The sequence below is a fragment of the Bos grunniens genome, chromosome 17, assembly GCF_055505025.1.
Source record: "Bos grunniens cultivar Pamir isolate PY7600 chromosome 17, Bosgru_T2T1.0, whole genome shotgun sequence".
Taxonomy (NCBI): Eukaryota; Metazoa; Chordata; class Mammalia; order Artiodactyla; family Bovidae; genus Bos; species Bos grunniens.
The window spans coordinates 67,504,230-67,527,223 of record NC_141181.1 but is presented as its reverse complement, the minus strand read 5'-3'; the positions used below and the strand labels follow the sequence as shown (position 1 = coordinate 67,527,223).

Genomic DNA, 22,994 nt, shown 5'->3' with positions numbered 1-22,994 from the left:
CACGCAGTTCACCCATTTGAAGCATACAATTCAACAGCTTTTGGTATGTTCATTTCCCTCGTGGTTCAGATAGTAAAGAGTCCGCTCGCAAGGAGACCTGCGTTCAGTCTCTGGGTCAGGAAGATCCCCTGGAGAAAGGAGTAGCAACCCACTCCAGTATTCTCACCTGGAGAATTCCATGGACAGGGGAGTCTGGCGGGCTACAGTCCGTGGGGTCGCATAGAGTCAGACAGGACTGAGTGAGTAATACTTGGTGTGCTCAAGAATGATGCAGTCATTGGCCCAGTGAACTTCAGAACATTTTCATCACCTCAAGAAGAAACTGTACCCCTAGCTCTCCCTACTCCGTTCATTCCTTCCTCCCCCAACCCCTGGCAGCTGGTCACCGACTTTGTCTCTATAGACTCACCTCTTCTGGATATTTCCTATAAATGAAACCATGCAACGTGATCTTCTGTGTCTGGTTACATTCACACAGCATAAGGTTTTCACGGTTCATCCAAATTGTAGCATGCATCAGTACATCCTTCCTGTTTGTGGCTGAATAATATTCCATCCTATGAATCCGCATCACGTTTGGTTTAGTATTCCTTCAGCGATGGACATACGGCTTATTTCTACCTTCTGACTATTATGAGTAATGCTGCCTTCAACATTCATGTGCATTTTTCTACGTCCACGTGTTTTCATTTCCCTTGGGTGGATGCCCAGTCGAGGAACTGCTGGGTCCTATGGTAAATCTAAGTTGAACTTTTTGTGGATTGTTTTCTGACTTTTGGACTGTATGAGAGAAGTGAGGATGGGATGATTTGAGAGAATAGCATTGAGACATGTATATTTACCATATGTTTTCTGAACTTTCTTTAAAAAGATTTTTTTTTGACGTGGATCATTTTTAAAGTGTTTTTAATTGAATTTTTATAATATTACTTCTGTTGTATGTTTTGGTGTTTTGGCCTCCAGGCATGTGAGATCCTAGCTTCTCTACCAGGGATTGGACTCTCGCCCCCCTACATTGAAAGGTGAAGTCTTAACCACTGGACTCCCAGGGAAGCTCCTGAACTTTGTTTGTAATGGTAGTAAATGTGTGTTTGTGCATGGACATTTGCATTTGTACATGCGTGCTACATATATAAATACATTTGTTTATGTGTCTGAGAAGTCCTTGTGTGTATGTGCTGAGTCACTTCAGTTATCTCTGACTCTTTGTGATCCTATGGACTGTAGCCCCCTAGCATCTTCTGTCCATGGGATTCTCCAGGCAAGAATACTGGAATGGGTTGCCATACCGTCCTCTAAGGGATCTTCCTGACCTGCGTCTCTTGAGTCTCCTGCATTTGCAGGCTGGTTCTTTACCATCAGCATCACCCGGGATGGCAGCTAGTGTGATACTTTCTGTCCTCTGTCCACAGAGGTGTGTGGGTTGGGCGTTCCTGGCAAGGGGATCAAATGGGCACAAGCTGGGAGGTGGGAGTGAGAGAAGTGAGTCCTCTCTTTGCAAAGTGCTGGGAAGGGGCTGGGTCTATTCACGGCAGTCCCCCACATTGGATCACCCTCCCAGCCAGGACCGCCAGATCCACGGCGGCTGATACAAACCTTATGCAAACCTACCCCCTGCTCCCATCAGCCCTGCGGCCCCCAGAGGAGTGGGAAATATTCTCGCTTGGATCTTTGCCTTCATTAATTTCTGAGCCGTAGTACATTACTCATGGATAATTAAGAGTGAGCTATTAATACAACATTTAATATTCAAGTGCAGCGAAGAGGAGAGAACTGTAAGTCATAGAATCCTGTTCGACGAGACACTGCATTTTCACGAGGAGTTTTTTTTTTTCTTCCACCTTCCAGAGGCTCAGGAGTGCTTACATCAAAATGTGGGCCCGAGAACTTCGTTTATTGATAGAATATGAACAAGACTTTAAATCACCGGGAGATCCACTGGAAGAGCCTAGTGATGGTCGGGCAGTAATTCCACCCAGAAGTGTAACTGTCTCCGTGAGGCACGTCCAGAGGCAGGGCAGGGCACGCCCGTGCTGTCCTATGCCTGGCAGGGGGATTGATGGCACGAGGGCTGGGCAGAGACAGAGACAAAGGAGGAAACATGTGTCCCTCCACTCGTGGGCAGGGGAGGGAGTGGGACGTGGAGCAGCTGCCTTCTGGCCACCTGCAAACCTTCTTCATCCTGGCCGGAGGCTAAGGCAGCCTGGACTGTTGCTACTCCCTTCCTGCACGTGACCTTGAGGATAAATCTCCTGTGTTTCCAGGACCTGGACTGGCGCTCAGTGCAGATGCTTCAGGAGGGCTTGTTGGATAACTGGAGGAATATCAGGGAAGGATGTGAGGCTTCCGCATCCACCCACCCATCCATCCACCCATCCACCTGTGGACTGAACGCTTGTATCCCCCCAAATCCATACACAGAAGCTCTAAACTCCAGTGTGGCTGTATTTGGAGATGGGGCCTCTAAGGAAGTAACACGGGGGTTCCCTGGTGGCTCAGATGGTAAAGAATCTGCCTGCAATGTGGGAAACCTGAGTTCGATCCCTGGGTTGAGAAGATCCTCTGGAGGAGGGCGTGGCAACTCACTCCAGTATTCTTGCCAGGAGAATCCCCATGGACAGAGGAGCCTGGTGGGCTATAGTCCATGGGGTTGCAAAGAGTCAGACACGACTGAGTGCCTAAGCACAGCACAGCAAGGAAGTAATAAGATTAAATGAGATCACGAGGATAGGGCCTGATTCAATAGGACTGGAGTCCTTCTAAGACGAGAGCCCAGAGACCTCTCTCTGCCCCTGTATGCACAGAGGAAAGGTCCTCCGAGTGCACAGTGAGGAGAAGGGTATAAACCAAGGCCTCACCAGATGCTAAATTGGCTGGAACCTTGATCTTAGACTTCTGGCTTCCAGAGTGATGAGGAAATACATTTCTGTTGTTCAAGGCACCCAGTCTGCAGTATTTTGTCATGGCAGCCCAAGCTGACGGTGCACCTTCCAATCCCTTTTCCTTCTTTCCTCTTTTCTTTCTTTCTCTCCACCTACCTATCCTCCCATCATTTCATTCTTCCATCCATCATCCATCCATCATCTATCCATCCATCCATCATCCATCTATCTATATCTATCCATCCATCCATCCATCCATCTGTCCACCTATTATCCATCCATCCATATCTGTCCACGTATTATCCATCCATCCATCCACTCATTATCCATCCATGCATCCATTACCATTATTCTTTCTTCCCTCCTTCCTTCCTTTCCCTTTCCTTCCTCCATCCAGGAATATCTTGTTAAATCATCCCAAACTTACACTCCAAACTTGATTAAAAAAAAAAAAGTTAAACCAGCTATGTGTTTGCACCATGAGATAGCAAACAAAAATTTAATTTCATTTACCCAAAGAGAACCGATTAAACCCCAACAGCTGTCCAGGTATCTCGCGCTGCAGAGGCCGGGGCATTGAGGGAGACCTTCCCAGCGGGGAGGTGGGCCTGGAGAAGCCTGGTACCTGGGGGAAGGGCCCCCAGGAGGTCTTCCCCCGCAGCCTCTCCCACCTGCTCCACCTCAGCCCCGCCCTGGCTGCCTCTATGCAGATCACCCAGGAGCCTCATTTGCATACCCACCAGCTCATTTCCATATCCCCCAGCTCTGGGTGACAGCAGCCACTTTTGTTTTCAGATGACATCCTGGGAGTTGCTCCTTCATCCTTCTAACTGGGGAGGGTGGAGGTGGAAAAGAAAGCGGAGTAAAAAAAGAAAAAGGAAGGGAGAAAACCCCTCAAGACAAAGGAAAGGCACCATCTGGGTAGCAGGAAGAAAATGGCACTGTCTGGGGTTGGAACCCGGGGCGGGGGGCTGGGAGCAGGAACGGGGCACGGGGCCTCGGGGCTGGTTGGAGCCAGAGATGCTAGACCTACCAGCCTCCTTGTTTACTTGGCTCTGGCACCCTGGGCGGGCGACTCTGAGGCTCATGCTTTTGTTTCCCCGTCAGAGAAATGACAGCCTCACACCAGTGTGTTGATGTGGCAGTATGTAGCGGTACTGATCAGCGGCCTGGGGGTTGAGGACCCCGGTCCTAGAGGACTTTTCCCTCCCCGCCTGCAGAGCTGCCCTTGGAGCCCCCTGTCATGACTTACTGGGAGCCAGTGGGACCCCAGCAGTGCCAAGGGCTGGGCACTGGGGCTGCCCTTTCTCAGTGAGGGGGGCCATGCCCATAGGAGCCCTTTTTTAGGTAGGGCAGGCCTGGTGGCCTACAGTCCGTGGAGTCAAAAAGAACAGGGGCATGCTATGGGGAATGGTATTTGGTCCATGTGAAAGTTAAAGTGTTAGTCACTCTTAGGGGTGTCTGAATCTTTGTGACCCCATGGGCTATATAGCCTGCCAGGCTTCTGTCCATGGAATTCTCCAGGCAAGAAAACTAGAGTAGGTAGCCACTCAATTCTCTAGGGGATCTTCCCAACCCAGGGCTTGAACCTGCATCTCCTGCATTGCAGGCAGATTCTTTACTGTCTGAGCCACCAGGGAAGCCCATTTGGTCCACAGTTAGCTCTACCTGAATTACCTATGATGTTGATGGAGAGAGGGAGAGAGAGAATGTGCGCGCGGGCATGTGTGTGTGTGTGTGTGTGTGTGCAGCAAATTGGGTCCAGAATCCTATGTGAGTCCATATGTTGTGCTTATCGCCTTTGCATGTTCATGTGGGTCATGTGGGTGAGTGTCTGTACACGCATAAGCAAGACACACACGGGCACGTCCTTTTTTTATGTATGTGGGCATTGCATGTGAAATGTATGTTCATGATGAGTAGGTCAAACCATCACTTCATGGGAAATAGATGGGGAAACAGTAGAAACAGTGTCAGACTTTCTTTTTTTGGGCTCCAAAATCACTGCAGATGGTGACTGCAGCCATGAAATTAAAAGGCGCTTACTCCTTGGAAGGAAAGTTATGACCAACCTAGATAGCATATTCAAAAGCAGAGACATTACTTTGCCAACAAAGGTTCACCTAGTCAAGGCTATGGTTTTTCCAGTGGTCATGTATGGATGTGAGATTTGGACTGTGAAGAAAGTTGAGTGCTGAAGAATGGATGCTTTTGAACTGTGGTGTTGCAGAAGACTCTTGAGAGTCCCTTGGACTGCAAGGAGATCCAACCAGTCCATTCTGAAGGAGATCAGCCCTGGGATTTCTTTGGAAGGAATGATGCTGAAGCTGAAACTCCAGTACTTTGGCCACCTCATGCGAAGAGTTGACTCACTGGAAAAGACTCTGATGCTGGGAGGGATTGGGGGCAGGAGGAGAAGGGGACGACAGAGGATGAGATGGCTGGATGGCATCACTGACTCGATGGACATGAGTCTGGGTGAACTCCAGGAGTTGGTGATGGACAGGGAGGCCTGGCATGCTGCGATCCATGGGGTTGCAAGGAGTCGGATACGACTCAGAGACTGAACTGAACTAAGTAGGTATTTGTAAGGTATAGATTTGTGCTTTCTCTGAACATTTCATATCAGTACTCGTGAACTTAATATCTTAATTCGTGTGGAGATGTTTGTAGGGAGAGATGCTCCTTTTACAAAAAATTATTTGCTTAAAGGGCCAGTAAAGAGGGTCTTTCTCTCTCTGCTTCCCTCTTGGAATCAGGAACAAGGCCCTCCAGGCAGGAGCCAGAGAGCAGAGAGTAGCTCCAGTGACCAGGGCAGGATGGCAAAGCCCTTCGGGCTGGGCGGGCTGGTAACTCTCCAACTGTCTGCAAGGCTGGCTTTGAGAGCCTCTCTCCGGGCCCACCTGGGAACTGCCTTGGTCTGCCGGACTCAGAGGGCCTGGAGAGGTGTCTGAAGTTCTCCCTTTGGCCCCAGTTTTCCCCCCAAGTGTTTTTACTCTGTCCCGAGGTTCACATTACAGTTGTAAATTTAGCAACAGGCAAAGCCTTGTGTAACCCTGACCGATTCATCTTTCCAACCCTGGCTCTCGTGTGGGACCTGGGGAGTTCTCAGATCCTTTTTGGAAGGGATAGAATTGACATGGTCAGGAAGGGGGTTTCAGAGGAGGTAAGAGACCCTCAAGTCCTCCATCAGATACCCCCAGAACACATTCCATTTCTTAGTCTATTCTCTGCCCACAAGCCTCCAGGTCACATGGTCACTTGCCTCTCTCATGGTCAGATAAAGCTGATACCAAGCCGGACACTTCAGGAGCAGCTGTAAGAGGCAGGTGTGATATGTATGCAACCTGGGAAGGAACTTCCAGCTCTGAGGACCTCGATTTCCCCACATCTCCCTGGTTGCTCTCGGGTAACGTGAAAGTGAGGTGGAAGAAGGGATGTGTGTGATCTGCGATGATCCATGCCTTCTCTTGGGTTTCCCCAGAAGCCCTCGCTCTGGAAATCTTTCTTGATTCATCTGTTTCTGGGTAGGATGTTGTGGAGGGGGGCGGGCCGTCCAACAAGAAGGGTCTCTTTTGTTCCCAGTGAGCCTGGCGCACAGAAGGTGCTGTGTGAACACGGGTCAGCAGATGACACCTTCTAAAGGTGATCTTTCCTGGAACGTGGCCCGCCCAAGGTCACGCAGTTGGCGAGGGCCAGCTGGGTAGCTGTTGTCTCTTCTCTGAGGGCGTGACCTCTGGGGGTGACCCAGGCCACCATTGTGTAAGTCCCGGGTGTTGCCCGTCCAGGAGGAGGCATGGAGGGGGCAGGGATTAGCACCCAGGGCACCGGCCACTCGGGAAGGTCGCCTGCACTCTGAGCGGCCTGGCGCCATGAACAGGGGGCCAGCTGGTTGCTGGAGGGGAGGGACTGGGGGAATCTGACACCGCCGGACACTTGGTCCTGTCACTCCCAGGGGATTTGGTGAGCTGGTGGGAACTTGGTCGGGTACATGATGTGCTGGGTGGCCGGGAGGTGGGGGAGTTGGTACATTCCCTCTGTGAGTCCAGTGCACGACCAGGCACATAGTAGGTGCCTCATCGAGCATTTCTCTACGGATGGAGGAAGAGGAGAGCGCTGGGCGTCCCATCTACAATCCCAGCCAGGCTTCCCCAGCTCCATCTCGGCTCCCATCGCACTCTCAGAGCTGAAATCCAGAAGACTTGAGAGTCACCCCTGCTTCCTGCACTGGCCACTCTCCACAGGCCACCCATTGCCAAGACCTGACGGGTCCCCCTCCAAACACGCCCGAGCCCGCGCTGGGCTGCCTCCCTGCCTCGCCAACCTCTCTGTCCTCTGCCTCTCTTGTTCCCACCCCTGCCCCTCCTCCCCCGGGAGCAACAGTGAGCCAGGTGCCGTGTCGGTGGTCGGGTCAGCCCCCTGTCTGAAACCTGTGGCATCAAGCCCAGTGCAAACTCTGCCCGCGAGGCCCTCTTCTTCCTGCAGAGCCTCAGTCCCACGGCTCTCAGTTCTGTTCCTTAAATACTCCGAGTGCCACTGAGTTCCTGCTTCAGGTCAATGCTTAAGCCGTTCATTCCTCTGTACGTTCTCAGGGCTGGTTTCCTCTCGTCTGGCAGGTCTCACCAGTATTTGAAGCTTTGTTCTTATCTCCTTGCAGTTCTTTCTTGCAGTCATTAGCTTGACGTTATGTTATAGGGACGTGTCTTGGACAGGATCTGGATGAAGAAGCTGGTGGATGACTGGACGCTTTTGTAAGAGGGGAGAGGCACTCTTCATGAAAACGGTTTGCCAAGTGGTCATCCATTAAACTATCCTGTCTCTCTCCTTCTTGTTCTTCCATCTGCTCACTCACCCATCCACTCATCCATCTGCCCATCCTTCCATCCACCAGTCCGTCCATTCACTGCCCACCACCCTTCCATCCATCTACCTGTCTGTCCATCCAGTCTTACACTCATCCATCCATCATCCATCCATCCACATTCTTAGAGTCTCCGAGCAACTGTGTACACTTCTGAGCCACCAAAGGCCTTAGGGACAGAGAAGCCTGGCATCAGAGAACCACAGAACCAAGATCCTGGGTTCCCCGCACCCTAGGACTCTAGAATCTGAGTCCGTTAAATCCCAGACAACAACAGAATATCAGGATTGGAGGGTTTTAGAATTGCACAGAAAGGGGCTGGCTGTGCATGGTTCAGTACCCCACTCCTGTATGGCCACTGCCTTCATTTCACAGTTATTTATTGAGCATCTACTGAGCGCTGAGCACTAGGCCACTCGGGAGAGACCCCTGAACTAAGCCGGCAGCAATCCCTGCCCCAGGGAGGAGGCAGTGGCAATGCACAAGGAGCTGACGTGGCAGGAGAGGAGGCGAGGTCTGCGGATTTAACTCATTACCACCTGTATTACTTACCTAACATTTTCTTTAAGTTGACTCACTTCAAACACACACAGAGATTTCTTAAAAGGGAAGCTTTATCTCGCTGAACATAACAGGAAACCGATATCAGTGGCTGCCAACAGAAGGTGTCTTCAAAAATAAACGCAGTGGGAAGAAAACGCTGTCATGAGAAACCTGTCTGGATGGCGCTCCCTGCTCTTCCTCGAGATCTCTCGGGCTCTGCACCCCCGTTGTCGTGAAGGGTGGTGGGAGCTGCCAAAGACAGGAAGTTGTAAGGATATAGAGAGGGTGGAGAGGAAAAAGTTACTGTTCAAACTTCCTCTCCCCATACCAGACCATCCTCAGGCCTGGCCTCCGTCCGCCTCTTCTGCCCTGTTCATCTGTGTGACATGGGCCAGGGTCCTGAACTTCTCTGAGCCTCAAATCTGGAAACAGTCATGATGAAGGCACTTTCCTCCTGGGGCTGTTGCAGGGATTAATTAAAATAGGTGCTTCAGAGGGGCTGAAGGCTTAAACGGTTCGTAACTCCTCCCCCTGCCCCGCCCCCACCGGAAATGTTCCAGGCCTATTCTATCTGGACAGTCTTCCATGCTGCTTGGGAGAGGGTCCGCCTCCCCCTGACCCCTGCCATGGGAGTGGCTCAGGAAGCCTCCTCTGGGCTGAGCCTCTAGGGCAGCAGCTTCAGGCAATTTATGAGGCTACGGCTCCCTGCTCCCTGGTTCCTCCCAGCAGCATGGCTCTCGCCCACCCCCGGCTGTATTTCATGCCCATCAAGATTTAGGGTTCCACCATTTTCCTGTAGGGAAATCAGGCCAAGGGGAATGTTAATGCAGTTTTATCAGCTATATCATGCTCACTTTACTTGGCGGGGGAATTACAGGTGGGGTTGGACAAGTGCTCGGAACAGGCGATAAACTCCTTACATCTTTATTCCCTGCAAGAAGGGGCTGTGGGGCCAGGCAGACCCCCCGGAGGCCTCGAGTTCAGATGGCTTTGAATCCCTGCGACTCGACCTTCCAAAGGATCCTGAGGCTTAAATCCAGGTGTGACAGATATGGTTTGTTCATTTGTTTATTCATCCACCCATTCATCCATTCATTCATTCATTCAGCAGGTATGTAACCAATGACTTCCCCGGGCCCAGTACTGGGGGTGCAGTGATGCTCAAAACATGGTTTCTGCCCCACTGCAGCTCACTCTTCCGAGGGCAACGGGAAACCCAGGGTGCTGGCAGAGTCCCAAAGAGGGCCTTCACCTAGGCTGGGAAGTCTAGGAAGGCTTCCTGATGGAGGCGGTGGGGCATGTGCTTATAAGCTGAGTTACTGAAGGAGAAGGAGGAACATTCGGGGTTGGTGGCTGGGGGTTTGGTTGGGGGTGTGTAGTGGGGAAGGAGGGATGGGGCCGGTGTGTACAAAGTGGGAGGGGACCTCGGGGGAAGCGGCTGGAGCAGAGTGTGGGTGGGGGTGGTGGGGATGACTCTGGGGAGCTGCAGGCAGGGCCTCTGGCTGTGGCGGAGACCGTGTCCCGAGTTCTGTGGGGGCCGTGGAGGCAGGGCCAGGAGAGGGGACGTGGTCAACTGCGAGGAGAGGGCTGGGAGGGGTCAGAGGGGGTCTTAGGGAGATGAGCCAGGAGGCCTCAGTAGGGTCCGGCAGAGAGGGGGACCAGGGATGGAGAAAGCCAGACACACCTGCTGAAAACTCTTAGAGGGTGGGACCCTGGGGACCTGGGCTTGGGAGCACAGGGTGTCGGGCTTGGCGGGTCTAAGTCTGGTGGGAGGTCTTGACCTCAGGCTATCGAGGGAGGCCACAGTCGTTCAGGGCATCTGTATTTCTTGGGCCACCCTGACTCGGAGATGACGAACGTCTTCTACGCCAGACAGGCAGACTCCCTGTGGCTCAGTGGGCCCTGCCTCCTATCTACTTTCCCGACAGAGGAGAGAGAGGGTTCACTTCAAAGCACAGGCTCCCGTCCCCCAGCTCCAGGGTGAATGTCAGGTGCGTGGGGGCCCCTGAGCCGCGGGCTGGGGTGGCTGGAATCCCCGAAGGCAGAGGTAACAAAGGGGGTGGTCTTTCTCCATTTTCTCAAGCCACCCTCTGATTTCACCTGGGGTCCTGATGTTTTCCTTTGTATAAGGAAGTTGTTGTGTGTGTGTGTTAGATGCTCAGTCGTGTCCGACTCTTTGCGACTCGGTGGACTATAGCCCATCAGGCTACTCTGCCATGGGATTTCCCAGGCAAGAATACTTGAGTGGGTTTCCATTCCCTTCTCCAGGGGATCTTCCCGACCCAGGGATCAAACCCAGGTCTCCTGCACTGCAGGCAGATTCTTTACTGTCTGAGCCTGCAGGGGAGTCTTGTATAGGGAAGGCCTTGTTTCTCTCTGCAATGTTTATTCTTTCTTGTGCTTCTTTTCTTTTCTCCATCTTTCCCTCCCTCCTTCCCACTCAATACACATTTACAGAGCCTATATTCCAGGCACCATTCTAGGCTCTGGGGACGCAGCACAGACCTAATCAGGCCAAGATCCCTGGCCTCATGGAGCTTTCATTCTAGTAAGGAACACTAAGGAGAAACAAAAAGGTTACAATACATACCATGTCAGATAATCATAAAAATACAGCAGAGGATGCTAGAAGGGAGCCTTGGGGTTTGGCCAGTTCCCCAGTGCCGCCCCCCACCCCCCCCACGCAGGAGAACTGCTCTCCTGAGTCGGTTTCATCACTCCCCCACCCCGTTTGCTTCCCCACCACCTACGTGCATATCCACACATGGTCTACAATGCCGCTTGGCATGTTTTAAAACTTTCTCTACATGCAAGCATCCCATATGTATATTCCGTGATTGCTTTTTTGGCTTGACATCCTCGTTTGAGACTGATCCTTGTTGATACGTGACGCTCCAGTTGCCACGCTGTCACTGCGATAGACTCGTCCACGGTATGAGAATGTCAGTATTCATTGAGTCATCCTCCTGCTGATGGACATTTAGGCTGTTTCCAATTTTTTTTTTTTCCTTCCTCTTACCACCCAAGCTGTAGGAACTCTCTCGTACCCGTCGACATCCCTGGCCTCCGGTGTTCTCTAAAAGAGAAGCACCCGGCGACAGAAAGCCGATATGATCTGTCAAAGTGCTCAGCGTGCTGCACAATGGCGAGGATGACGATGATACGAAACAGCTCCCAGATCCCGAGTGTTTGTTTCATGCAAGGCCGTTCTGAGCCCTTTAGCCCGCCGCCTCTTTTCCTCCTCGTACTCCACGAGGCAGATCCCAGTGTGGAGCTCAAGGAACAGACAGAGCTGTGGAGACCAGAGAGGCCAAGCAGCTTCCCAGAGACACCCAGAAAAGCCAGTCCCTTTGCACTGCCTGGTCCGCCTCCCTCCATCACTCCCCTCCACCATATCCCTCAAACACCAATCCCCCCTCCCCTAGCTTGATCCTAACTCTGAGCATCTGCACCGGCTGTTCCCTCTGCCCAGAATGCTCTTCCAGGCTTATCTCCAACCCTGCCTCTCAGGACCCTTCCTGAACTCTTCACTCTTTTTCCTTCCCAGGAATTAACTAGTCATTTGGCTGATGGTCTGTGTCTGTAAGATTCAGGCCAGGCCCCTGGGCCGAGTGTTTTACAATGATGATCTCATTTCAGAGAAGTGAGTGCATGGTCTTCAATTTACAGGCAAGAAGGAGAAGGTGGATCGCAAGCACTGATTACCTTGCCTGGGGTCACACCTCAGGGGCAAGCGGACATGGGATTTGATATAAGATCATCCAGCTCACACCATTCCCACCTTCACTTGTCTCCCCAAACCCTTGAGCACCACAGAATTCATCCACTGAAGCTGGGATGTGACACTTTCATTTCACAAAAGGGAAAACTGAGGCCCCGAGAGGGATCAAGACTTGCCCAGGGTCACACAGGGGGCTGGCATCAAGCAAGGCCAAGCTCTGGTCATCGCCTGGACTCCCAGGCCCCTGGCCACACCAGCCCAGGCTGCATAGCCCCGTCAGAATGTCACATCTCTCTCTTCACACGGGGGGCTGGTGGCCAGGGCTGTGGCTGAGACAGTAACGCTCAGTGGCAGAGTGTGAGAGGTCTGGATCAGAGATGTGTCTGTCACTGTGGCTGGACGCTCAAGGCGGCTCCATTATTCAGGTCATCAGACTGGAGCCACTGGGCGGGAGGGGGTGGGGGTGGCCCTTGCAGCCGGGATGGTCAGCTGGCTGGGCTGCAGGGGGCCTCAGGGCCCCGGGAGCTGTCACCGCTGACTGATGGATGGGGACAGCTTCCAGTTGCCAGCCATCCCCGCCACGAGCCCCGTGGCCATCTCTGCGGCCGCCCACGCCGGCCTCCCGCCCGGTTCCTTGCTTTGAACGTCCACAAGGCCTTTTGTTCTCGCAGCGGGGGCTGGGCCGGCAGTGTTGAGGGGCCCCTTTCAGAGGAAGGAGCCGCCTGCTGGGGCTTCCCCCTGCCCTCGACCCCCACTGTGTTCCTCTAATTACCTGTGGGCAGGAGGGGTCGGCGAGGGGGTCCAGCTGAGCTGTTAGGAATCTGCTCGGAGGTAGGGGGGTGGTGGCACCTGGAGAAGCCTCAAATTCCAGCCCCCAGATCACAGATGGGAAACTGAGGCTCAGAGAGGGCAACAGCCTTGCTCGAGGTCACACAGCGAGTTAGATGTAGGGCTTGGGCTTGACCTGGGCTTCCCTGGTATCTCAGACAGTAAAGAATACGCCTGCAATGCAGGAGACCTGGATTCAATCCCTGGGTCAGGAAGATCCCCTGGACAAGGGAATGGCTACCCACTCCAGTATTCTTGCCTACAGAAGTCCATGGACAGAGGAGTCTGGCAGGCTATAGTCCATGGGGTTGTAAAGAGTTGGACATGACTGAGCGACTAACACACACTTGGGTTGGACCCAGGGGCATTTAGGCTTCCAAGGCAAGGGATGGGAAGGAAACTGGCACTTAATATGTTTTGAACACCAGTTATGTGCCAGGCACTTGACACCCACTCTCTTCTTGAATTAGAAGTTAACCCATTTCAGGTTACCCTCGCTTCCCAGCTCGGTGTCCTCAGGCAGGTCAATTTCCCTCTCTGAGCCCCCTTTCTTCATCTGTGAAATATACTTATTTGTTGAGCGCCTCCAACACTCAGGACCATGAGGAGACGTGGACAGGTGAATCAGTAGGAAGCCCAGGGCACCTGATCAGTGCTGTGGTGGTATAGATGCAAAGGTGGGACATTGAGGGGGGACCCCCGCCCAGCCTGGAGTCAGGAGGGCTCCATGAAAGGCACCACGTCCGAAGATTCTACCCAGAGAGCCACGGGGAGCCACGTGTGGGTTCCGAGAGTTTGGAGAGGATCTCTCAGGCAGGAGGAGCTGAGGCAGAGGCAGGGGTAGGAAGCAGTCTCCTGGGAGGTCCAGACGAGCGGTGACCGCTCTGGGCCCCGGTCCCTCCGTCTTTGTACGGGCTGGACTCCAAGCCAGGGGGCTGCGGACTCCTGGCACAGCCGTAGTTTGGCAGGCCCTCAAAAGCGAACATGGAGTCACCCTGGGACCCAGCAATTCCTCGCCTGGGGACTCGCTCACCCAGAGGACTCGTAAACAGAGACTCCAGCGGGGTTCACTCACGTTCACAGCAGCATTATTCACAGGAGCCAAGAGGCGGAAGCAGCCCAAGTGCCCATCACAGATGAAAACAGCACAATACGGGCTGTTCTTTCAGCGGAGTTTGATTCAGCCTTCAAAAGGAATGAAGTACTGACAGAGGTGACAACGTGGATGAACATGGAAAACCCAAAGTAAAAGAAGCCAGACACAGAAGGACAGGTACCGTGTGCTTCCACTTAAATGTGCTCATCCATAGAGAGAGAGGGTAGACGGTAACAGGGGATGCTGGGAGGAGGGGTGCGGCTAATCGCTCCATGGGAAGTTTCTGTCTGGGGTGTTGAAAACATTTTGGAATTAGCGGTGATGGTTGCACAAGATTATGACATTGTGAATGTACTTAATGTTACTGAATTGCTCACTGAAAATGGTTTTAAATGGTGATCTTAACACTATATATATTTTACAGCAATTTAAAAAATTAATCATACCAAAACTTGTTGAGTTTACACTTCAAATGGGTGAACTGTGTCATATGTGAATGAAAAGCGAAACAAAACGGGTGGGCGCCTTTCTGGGTGGGGGGTCCCCGGACTCCCAGTGAAATAGGTGGCAGGAAGAGCTGCCCACGGGGAGATAAAGGCCACTCAAACCGCACCCAGTTTGGCAAACGGTGGCCGGCCACCACCTCTGAGCCCTTCCCCATGGACGTATCGTTTTCCCAGAGCCTTCTGAGTGATTCCAGCGCCGCTCCTGTGCTGTGTGCCCTTTGGCAAGCCACACAACCTCTCTGTGCCTCAGCTGCCTCAGCTCCATATCAACCCCGTCTGCTGGGGGCTGACTGTGTGCTGGGCACAGGGTCAGGTACGGCTATGAGCTATCTCTTGCAGTCCTCTCTGTCTTTGCAAGGAGGATGTGGAGGCCCAGACAGGGTGGGAGCCTTGCCCGGGGGCTCCCAGCCTTGGAGCCTGGTCTGGGGCTGGCCCAGAGCTGGCCCTGGCCCCTTTCTCATTGGCTGCCCCCCCCACCTCGTGCTCCCCGGCCAGCCCACCCCCCACTCCACGTTCCCTCCCCTCCGCTGGTCACGGATTCGGTCCCGTCTGCAAATGATCTCCATGTGTCCAGGATTGGGTTTCCCCTCGTCTGGCCCTGTCCCTCTGGGGACTGAGGCCCCCCGCGGTCCGATGCTGCCGGGGCGGGGCCTCCGCAGCAGCCCCATGGCTCCTCCTGACCCGGGATGGGGCCCAGGCGGGACGAGGTCTGGGCATCTGGTTTAACCATCAGAGCGGGGGCTTGTTTCGGTTTCAGTGACCCATGGAGCCCCCGGGAGAGGGAGAGAGAGCCGACTGGCAAACGGGGGAGCCAGGAGGCAGCAGGGGGCTGGGGAGGGCCGGAACCAAGCAAACAAATACTGGAGCGCTGATGGGGGATCCGGGGCAGGGAGAACGCACTCAGGCTCACACGCACGCACAGGCACAGATGAAAAGCCACCTTTCACACACCTATTAGCACACCTTCACACACCCATAGCTCCAGCCGTCCAAACGCCTTGCTGTTCTCTATGCATGCCCCTCCCCGCAGTCCAACCTCCAGCCTCCACCCTACCGCCCCTTTCTAATGCCTTCTTTCTTTAAAAAAAATTTATTTGTTTATTTTTGGCTGTGCTGGGTCTTCGTTGCTGTGCGTGGGCTTTCTCTAGCTGTAGCAAGTGGGGGCTACTCTTTGATGCCGTGCGCAGGCTTCTCATTGAGGTGGCTTCTCTTGTGAATCACGGGTTTCAGAGCGGGGGCTTCAGTAGTTGTGGCACAGGGGCTTAGTTTCTCCACAGCGTGTGGAATCTCAGTTCCCGGGCCAGAGACGGAACCTGCGTCCCCTGCATTGGCAGGCGGGTTCTTAACCGCTGGACCACCAGGGAAGTCCCCTCCAGGCCTTTGCCTGTCCGGCTCCCTCCACCCAAATGCCCTTCTGGGTCATTCCTGCAAATGCCAGCCCTGCAATTTCCAGCACCCAGGCTTCTGGGGGCCCTTCCTTGATCTTCATCTTCCCTACCCCGTCCTCCTGAGACCCATGGGCTGGGCGTGTTAGTCACTCAGAAGTGTCTGACTCCTTGCAAACCCATGGACTGTAACCCACCAGGCTCCTGTGTCCATGGAATTTCCCAGGCAAGAATACTGGAATGGGGTGCCATTTCCTTGACTCCCCCTTAATTGTCACTCTGACAATGGCATATAAAGATCTGTAAGGCCCACTTGGTCCCTGCCCAGCTCGGGGCCTCGGGCGTCTCCCAGCCCCTCTCTGCTCTGCAGCCTGGGAAGTGTTTTCCCGCTTGCTTGACCCAGTCCTCTATGCTGGGGGGTAGATTGGGCGGGTAGAGACACTCCCACTTCTCAGAAGGGGAAACGGAGGCTCAGAAAGGCCAGAAATCTTTCTCTTTTTTCTGTTTTCTTCTTTTTTCTTGTTGTGGACCTTTTTAAAGTCTTTATTGAATGTGTTGCAATATTACTTCTGTTTTATGTTTTGGTTTTTTGGCCACGAGGCATGTGGGATCTTAGCCCCCCAACCAGGGATCGAACCTGCACCCCTTGCATTGGAAGGTGAAGTCTTAACCACGAGACTGCCACGGGAAGTCCCAAGGCCAGAGACCTTTCTAAAGGAGCAACAGCCAGGCCAGAACAGGGCTAGGATTCACACTCAGGCTTCCAGTTTTGCCTATTGACCCCACTGCCAGCTGCCACACGGCAGGTATAGCCAAGGCCTGGAGGGTGCTGTGGAGCTTGTGCCTTGTTAACCTACTCTCGGGCCTCGGCCTCCAGGACCCATCAGAGGAGGCATTAGGGCCGGGAGGGAAAGGGTCACGGAAACTCAGGGATCCATAGACCCTCTGCCTGACTTCCAAGCTGGGTGGTGGCTTTATTTCATCTATCAAATGGGCATCCTATCAGTACCTGCTTTGTAGGTGGTTAGGAGGATGAAAACAAGGTACTAACAAAATGTACTCAGTGCTTAGAACAAGGCCATGGAAACTCTGGCTGTCACAATTATTAGTAATCACCAGCTCGGAGTGGTGTTAGTTAGGCACCGATGCTGCTTTTTAAGCAAAAATCTAGTTCACTGTCACAGGATTTAGGGTTGAGTGTGCCTAAGATGCTGGCCTTGGACTCTCCAAGCCTCAGTTTCTACATCTGTGAAATGGGGACGATGTCACCTGCCTCCCCATTCTTTGGCAACCTAGGAGTCTCAAGTTATTTGGAACCCCCAGGTGACAGGTCTGACCTGACATGGGCTCTTCTGGTCCATCGCTCACCGGAAAGCCCCCACCCCAGGCTTAGGGGGACCAACTTCTCCAGGGAGGGTGAAGGGTGGGGAGTCGTATTCGATTTCAGCATGTGGTTTCTCTTCTTGCAGGGCTGGCCAGCTAGGACCAGCCTGACCCTCCATCTGGACTGAAAATACCCGTGCAAATCCCCCTTGTAGAACATCCAACCTCCTCCCGTTGGGCCTCCCAGGGACACACCAGAGGCTAAAATAAGGCCTGAAGTCAGCAGGAGCCAGTCCTGCCTGCCAGCAGGTCAGCTCAGCCCCTCGGGGGCTCAGTGCTCCCGGCAGGGTGGGTTCTGAAATGACAGTCGGCAGGCTAGTGCCATGCTGAGCCCTCTCCCACCTCCGAGGGGTTTTAGGATCCAGGTTCTCTGCTCTGACCCTGAGAGGCAGAGTCAGTGACCCAAGGCGGGGCCTGGAAGTCTGTTCGTTTCAAGGCTCCAAGTGATTCTGTGACCAGCTAGCACTGGGTGTCCACCCTCTATCACCCTGGACACCGATTTGCATTTGTTTATGCTCACCTGTCTCCTTTGCAGCAGCATGGAGACAGGTGAGTACTGGGCTGGGTCTGAGTTACCTCTACCTGTCTTTCCACTTGGGAGAATGAGTGAATGAATAGATGAATGAGAATATCCAGCTCACCAGAGAAATCTGGACTCTCCTTGCCCTTGACAGCAGGGAGAACTTTGGGACAAATATTGCCCTTGACACCCGAGCTCAGTTTAGAAGTACAAGGAAGCATTTTCTAGATTTGCTTGGAGCCCCCTCCTCCAGGCAGTCTTCCCTAACGCCTTTCCCACTGGCTCCCCCCGTGACCCCTGGGCTTCCCTCTCCTGACTCATGTGTTTCTTTGTTTGTTTCCCTGTCTCCAGCTCCCATTCGGGTCTGGCAGGGAGTAGATAAGCAGTAACTGTTGAATGACCAAGAGGGTGAATGAATGAATGACCACATGACCAAGTTCCTCCCTGCTTTGGCTTCTAATGTGGGAAGTCTTGGAAAAGGCCGCCCTCTCTTGCTTCTTTCTCTCTGCTCCAGTTCTGAGTTCTTGGCACTTTTTCCAGGTTGGGGGCCTTTGCATGTGCTGTTCCTCCTACCTGAGACTCCTTCCTTCTAGTTAGTTTCTCCACCTCCTTCAGAGCGTGGCTTCAGTTCCTCTGCCGTGAGTGTACCTGACGGTACCCGCAAAGCCCCTTGTTCTAACTGAAGCCACTATCTTCGCATCTGAAGTGTGAGCTCCTTTAGGAGATGCCTGTATCTCATGTTTGTTGAACGAATGCACGACTTTGTAGAAAAATCTCAACTGTGGCTCCTTTTAATGTTGGTTCTAAACCATAATATGGCTGAGGGGCCTGGGCCGGGGCCCCCGGCAGGGGGGTGAGTCACGAGGGAAGCAGGTGTAGTCTTGCCAGGCCCAGGAATGCCGGCTGTCAGCCCAGGGCCTCAGGCCGTTTGTCTGCTGAGCAGTGGTTCCGTGGTCTGGGGCTGCACCGGCACTCCCCGAAGCTGAGCTGCCCACCCCTCCCAAGTTCAGAGAGGCACTGCACTGGCCAGAAGTTGCACAGCACAGGGTGGAGAAGCAGTGGTAAGCTTGCCGAGCGTGGCCTCACAGTTGTGCTGGACACAGCTATGGGCTCCCACGTCCCCTCCAGACTCTGAGGAGGAAGTGGAACAGCGTCTGGGAAAGCTCCCGGTAGCTTTACAAACCCACGTGAAAGTCAGGGGTTATTGTCATCATCAAGATGAGCGGCTCCCACTGCCAAGAATGGCCTGACCCATCTTTCTGAGTAATGATGGTGGTGATGACGGTGGTGATGGTGGTGGTGATGGTGGTGACGGTGATGATGGTGGTGATGGTGGTGGTGATGGTGATGATGATGGTGATGGTGGTGATGGGGGTGATGGTGATGATGGTGATGATAGGGATGATGGTGATGATGGCGGTGATGGCGGTGATGGTGGTGATTATGGTAATGATGGTGGTGGTGATGGTGATGATGGTGATGATGGTGGTGATGGTGGTGATGGTGGTGATGGTGATGGTGATGATGGTGGTGATGGTGATGATGGTGATGAGAGGGATGATGGTGATGGTGGTGGTGATGATGGTGATGATGGTGATTATGGTGATGGTGGTGGTGGTGATGGTGATGACAGTGGTGATGGTGGTGATGATGGTGACGGTGGTGATGGTGATGATAGGGATGATGGTGATGAGAGGGATGATGGTGATGAGAGGGATGATGGTGATGATGATGGTGATTATGGTGATGGTGATGGTGGTGATGGTGATGACAGTGGTGGTGGTGATGGTGATGATGGTGATGATGACGGTGGTAATAGTGAGGATGATGGTCATGGTGGTGGTGGTGTCGGTGATGATAGTGATGATGGTGATGTTGATGGTGATGACGGTGATGATCTTGATGTTGATGATGGTGATGGTGATGATGATGGTGGTGATGGTGGTGGTGATGGTGATGATGGTGGTAATGATCGTGATGTTGAAGGTGTTGATGGTGATGATGGTGATGATGGTGACGTTGATAGTGATGATGGTGATGACGATAGTGATGATGGTGATGATGATGGTGATGATGGTGATGTTGATTGTGATGATGATGATGGTGATGTTGATGGTGATGACGATGATGGTGATGATGACGGTGATGACAATGGTGCTGATGGTGATGATGATGGTGATGATGGTGATGATGATGTGCTTGCTTGTGCTAAGTCGCTTCAGTCATGTCCAACTCTCTGAGACCCCATGGACTGTAGCCCGCCAGGCTCCTCTGTCCTTGTGGGTTCTCCAGGCAAGAATACTGGAGTGGATTGCCATGCCCTCCTCCAGGGGATCTTCCTGACCCAGAGATTGAACCCAGGTGTCTTGCATTGCAGGCAGATGATGGTATATCAGTTGATTAGAACACATGTGTCCCTGGCCAGGTGCTGAGTGCTTGGGAGGAGGAGAAAAACAATATTATAAGGACCATACTCCTGGGCATCTGCGATGTGCCAGACACTCTCCTAATTGTACGTCCTGTATTAACTCACTTAACCCTCTGCATAACCCATTTTACAGATGAGGCAACTGGGTCCCAGAGAGACTAAGGGAGTCTCTTGAGGTCTGCGAGCCAGTAGAGGGTGGAGACGGGATCTGACTCAGGGCCTCTGTGTCCCCGGCAACAGCCCTGGACATCTGGCTCAGCCCACGGTCCCTGCCTTGAGGGGGTGGGGCTCACAGACGCTAAACTCCAGCTCTGTCCCCTCTCCAGTCGTCCTGCTTCCCACTCAGCCGCTGAGGCCGACAACACCCACTTCTCTCGGCCTCACCATCTTCTCCTGAAGCCCAGCCTGACTGGAGATCAGCAGGCTGCCTGGCCGGCGAGGGGCTGGGGGGAGTGGTTCTCTGGCTGGGAGCAGGTGGAGGGCCCGTGCGCAGGGCCTGCTGGCTGCCTGGTTTGTATTTTTAACACCCGGCTCTCGGGCGGTGACAAGGTGTCTGCTAAGTGAGGTAATAGGCAATTGAGTGGGTTCCGCTCTGCCGAGGGCCCTCATAAATCACGTCTGTCAGGGGCCCGTGTCATGGGCCAGGGCAGCGGCCGCGCGTCGGCAATTAGGCAGCCTGCGCTGGTGGCTGGACCGTAGCCCGTTCACCCGGCACCATGTCCCTGGCCGGGGAGGGGAGCTTCCTCCCAACCCCTCTCTAGCTTCCCCGCCCACCCGGCTAGGACTCAAACAGACAAGGATGGGCGGACAATGGAAGGACCAGCCCCAGGGTGACAGCAGCCCTGAGGCTCAGGGTACGGAGGTGACCTGGGCCTGTAGTTTCATCTGCCTGGCCTCAATTTCCGCATCTGTCAAATGGGTGAGCTCATTCCTGACTGAGGACTAGTAAGTGGAAGGGACAAGGAGGAGGATGCCTCTGAACACAGGGCAGGGTTTTATGAGCGATCACAGTAACAAGCACTTTGATGGCCCTCAGTCAGTGCCCAGGACTATTCATCCCTGCACCGTCCTACTCCACCTTGAAAGCATCCTTTTTTTTGCAGGGGGTGTGTGGGTGCAGGAAAGATGCACAGCAGTTCAAATAGCATTAAGGCAGCTGCTGAGGCAGACTGGCTTTCCTGAAATCATCTGAAGCCCTGTGAGTGAAATACCCCCATCTTATAGATGGGAGAACTGAGGCACTGCTGGGTTAGTAACACAGCTGGTATGATGAGGGGCAAGTCTAGAACCCGGGCAGTTGGGCTTCTGAGTCCATGTGCCTCTCTGTGTGGCTCAGCTGGCCAACTGTACAACCTGGTGCTTCTTGAGCGAGTGAGCTCCCCCTTGGGGGAGGTGTGTGAGCAGTGGCTGGGCAGACTTCTCATGGATTAAGGGGAAGGAGGTGGGGGGTCTATATTAGGAAGGAGAATAGAATAGGCCCTCCCTGAGTTCTAAGCTGTCGGAGGCAGCGGTGCTGATGCGGAAACAGACCAGAGAGGGTAAGGAACTTTCCCAAGGTCACACAGCCAGTTGGTAGCAGGTGTGAGATGGAAAGCCTGCTGGAGTTTCTCAATTCCACACTGTTGTGCTGGGCAACTGACTTATAAAATTCAGCCCCAAAGGGCACCAAGCCCTCAGAAAACCTAAGTTCCCTCCTGTCTGCAAGGCAGAGTTCTCCTCAAGGCCTGACTGTATTCTGGTCTGGGCACCCCACCTTGGCAGCTCAGTCCTGACCCCTAGCCTCCCCCAGCTTCACGCTGCTCATCTGTGAAGTGGACTTTTAGCAGAAACTGCCCCGCAGGGCTGCGAGGTGAGCAGTTCTGCTCAGGCACGTTTCTAAGTGGTGTCATGAGAGGTGGTTTTTATTTTATTCTTTTTACGTCACTTGTTTTTCCAAATTTGCATTTCACCCACACAGCAGGTGGCTGGGGTGCTCTGGGGCCTGGAGTATCCCAGAGGAAACAAATCCTTGAGTCTTTTCTTAGGTATGCACACTGGCCCAGAGGGAGGGAGGAAAAATGCCGCGTGGACACACAATTACACACACACAGTCACGTACTCTTTTTTTTTTTTTTTTTAATTTACATAATAGTCACATACTCTTATACATAGTCATATACACTTGCACACATTCTGTCTCACACACACACACACGCACACTCCCTCTCTCACAGGCCCATTCACACGAGTTCAGCAAATAGTTCTTAACGCCTCCTGTGTGTCCTCACAGGGGATAACAGGGTAATCCCAGAGAAGTCCCTGCCCTCAGGCAATGTTTCCCCCCAACCTCAACAATATCCCTCGACACCCTTACCCCCGCCCCTATCTATGCAGGAGGTTCCCCCCTAGTCCCGTCATCTCCCCAAGCTTCCACACCCCTCCCGGGGTCCAAAGCTTCCACCCCTGTTTCCTGGGGTGATGGCAGTTGGGTGGGGGATGAGGCAGCATCCCAGGTGGAAACCATGGCAGAGACCCCCATGCAGGCTTCCTCGTGGTCCCCAGATGGGAATCCCATGGCCCCCTCCCCCATCCCCCCTGCCAGTTTGAACCAACCTTTGTGGCGGGAAGGGAGCCCAGGAGGCCCTGGAGAAGGTTCTTCAAAGAAAGCTCCGGCCCGTCTCGGTCTGACCGCATCTGCAGGGGCTCCCCTGGGAGGCAGCACTGGGTCTGGTCAGCATGGGTGCTGTCGGGGGCATCCAGTGGTTCTGAGGGATGAAAGATGCTCCAGTTTGGGGGTGGGTGGGCACTGAGACCCCAGCAAGGCAGTATTTCCTGAATATTTCTCATTCTTTTTGGAGACCA

At 53.4% G+C, this 22,994-nt stretch overlaps 1 long non-coding RNA gene across 2 annotated transcripts; it reads right to left on the bottom strand.

The window, feature by feature from the left end:
* Positions 1 to 1,873: 1,873 nt before the first annotated feature.
* Positions 1,874 to 8,834, bottom strand: LOC147355703 (uncharacterized). 2 transcript variants are annotated; one of them, XR_015144056.1, is made up of 3 exons: positions 8,615 to 8,834; positions 8,296 to 8,535; positions 1,874 to 2,314 (listed from the first exon to the last, which is right to left on the bottom strand). It is a non-coding gene; the product is annotated as an uncharacterized LOC147355703 (long non-coding RNA). The 2 variants fall into 2 exon arrangements; XR_015144057.1 differs by lacking the exon at positions 1,874 to 2,314 and adding an exon at positions 6,585 to 7,628.
* Between the last annotated feature and the right edge of the window lie 14,160 nt (positions 8,835 to 22,994).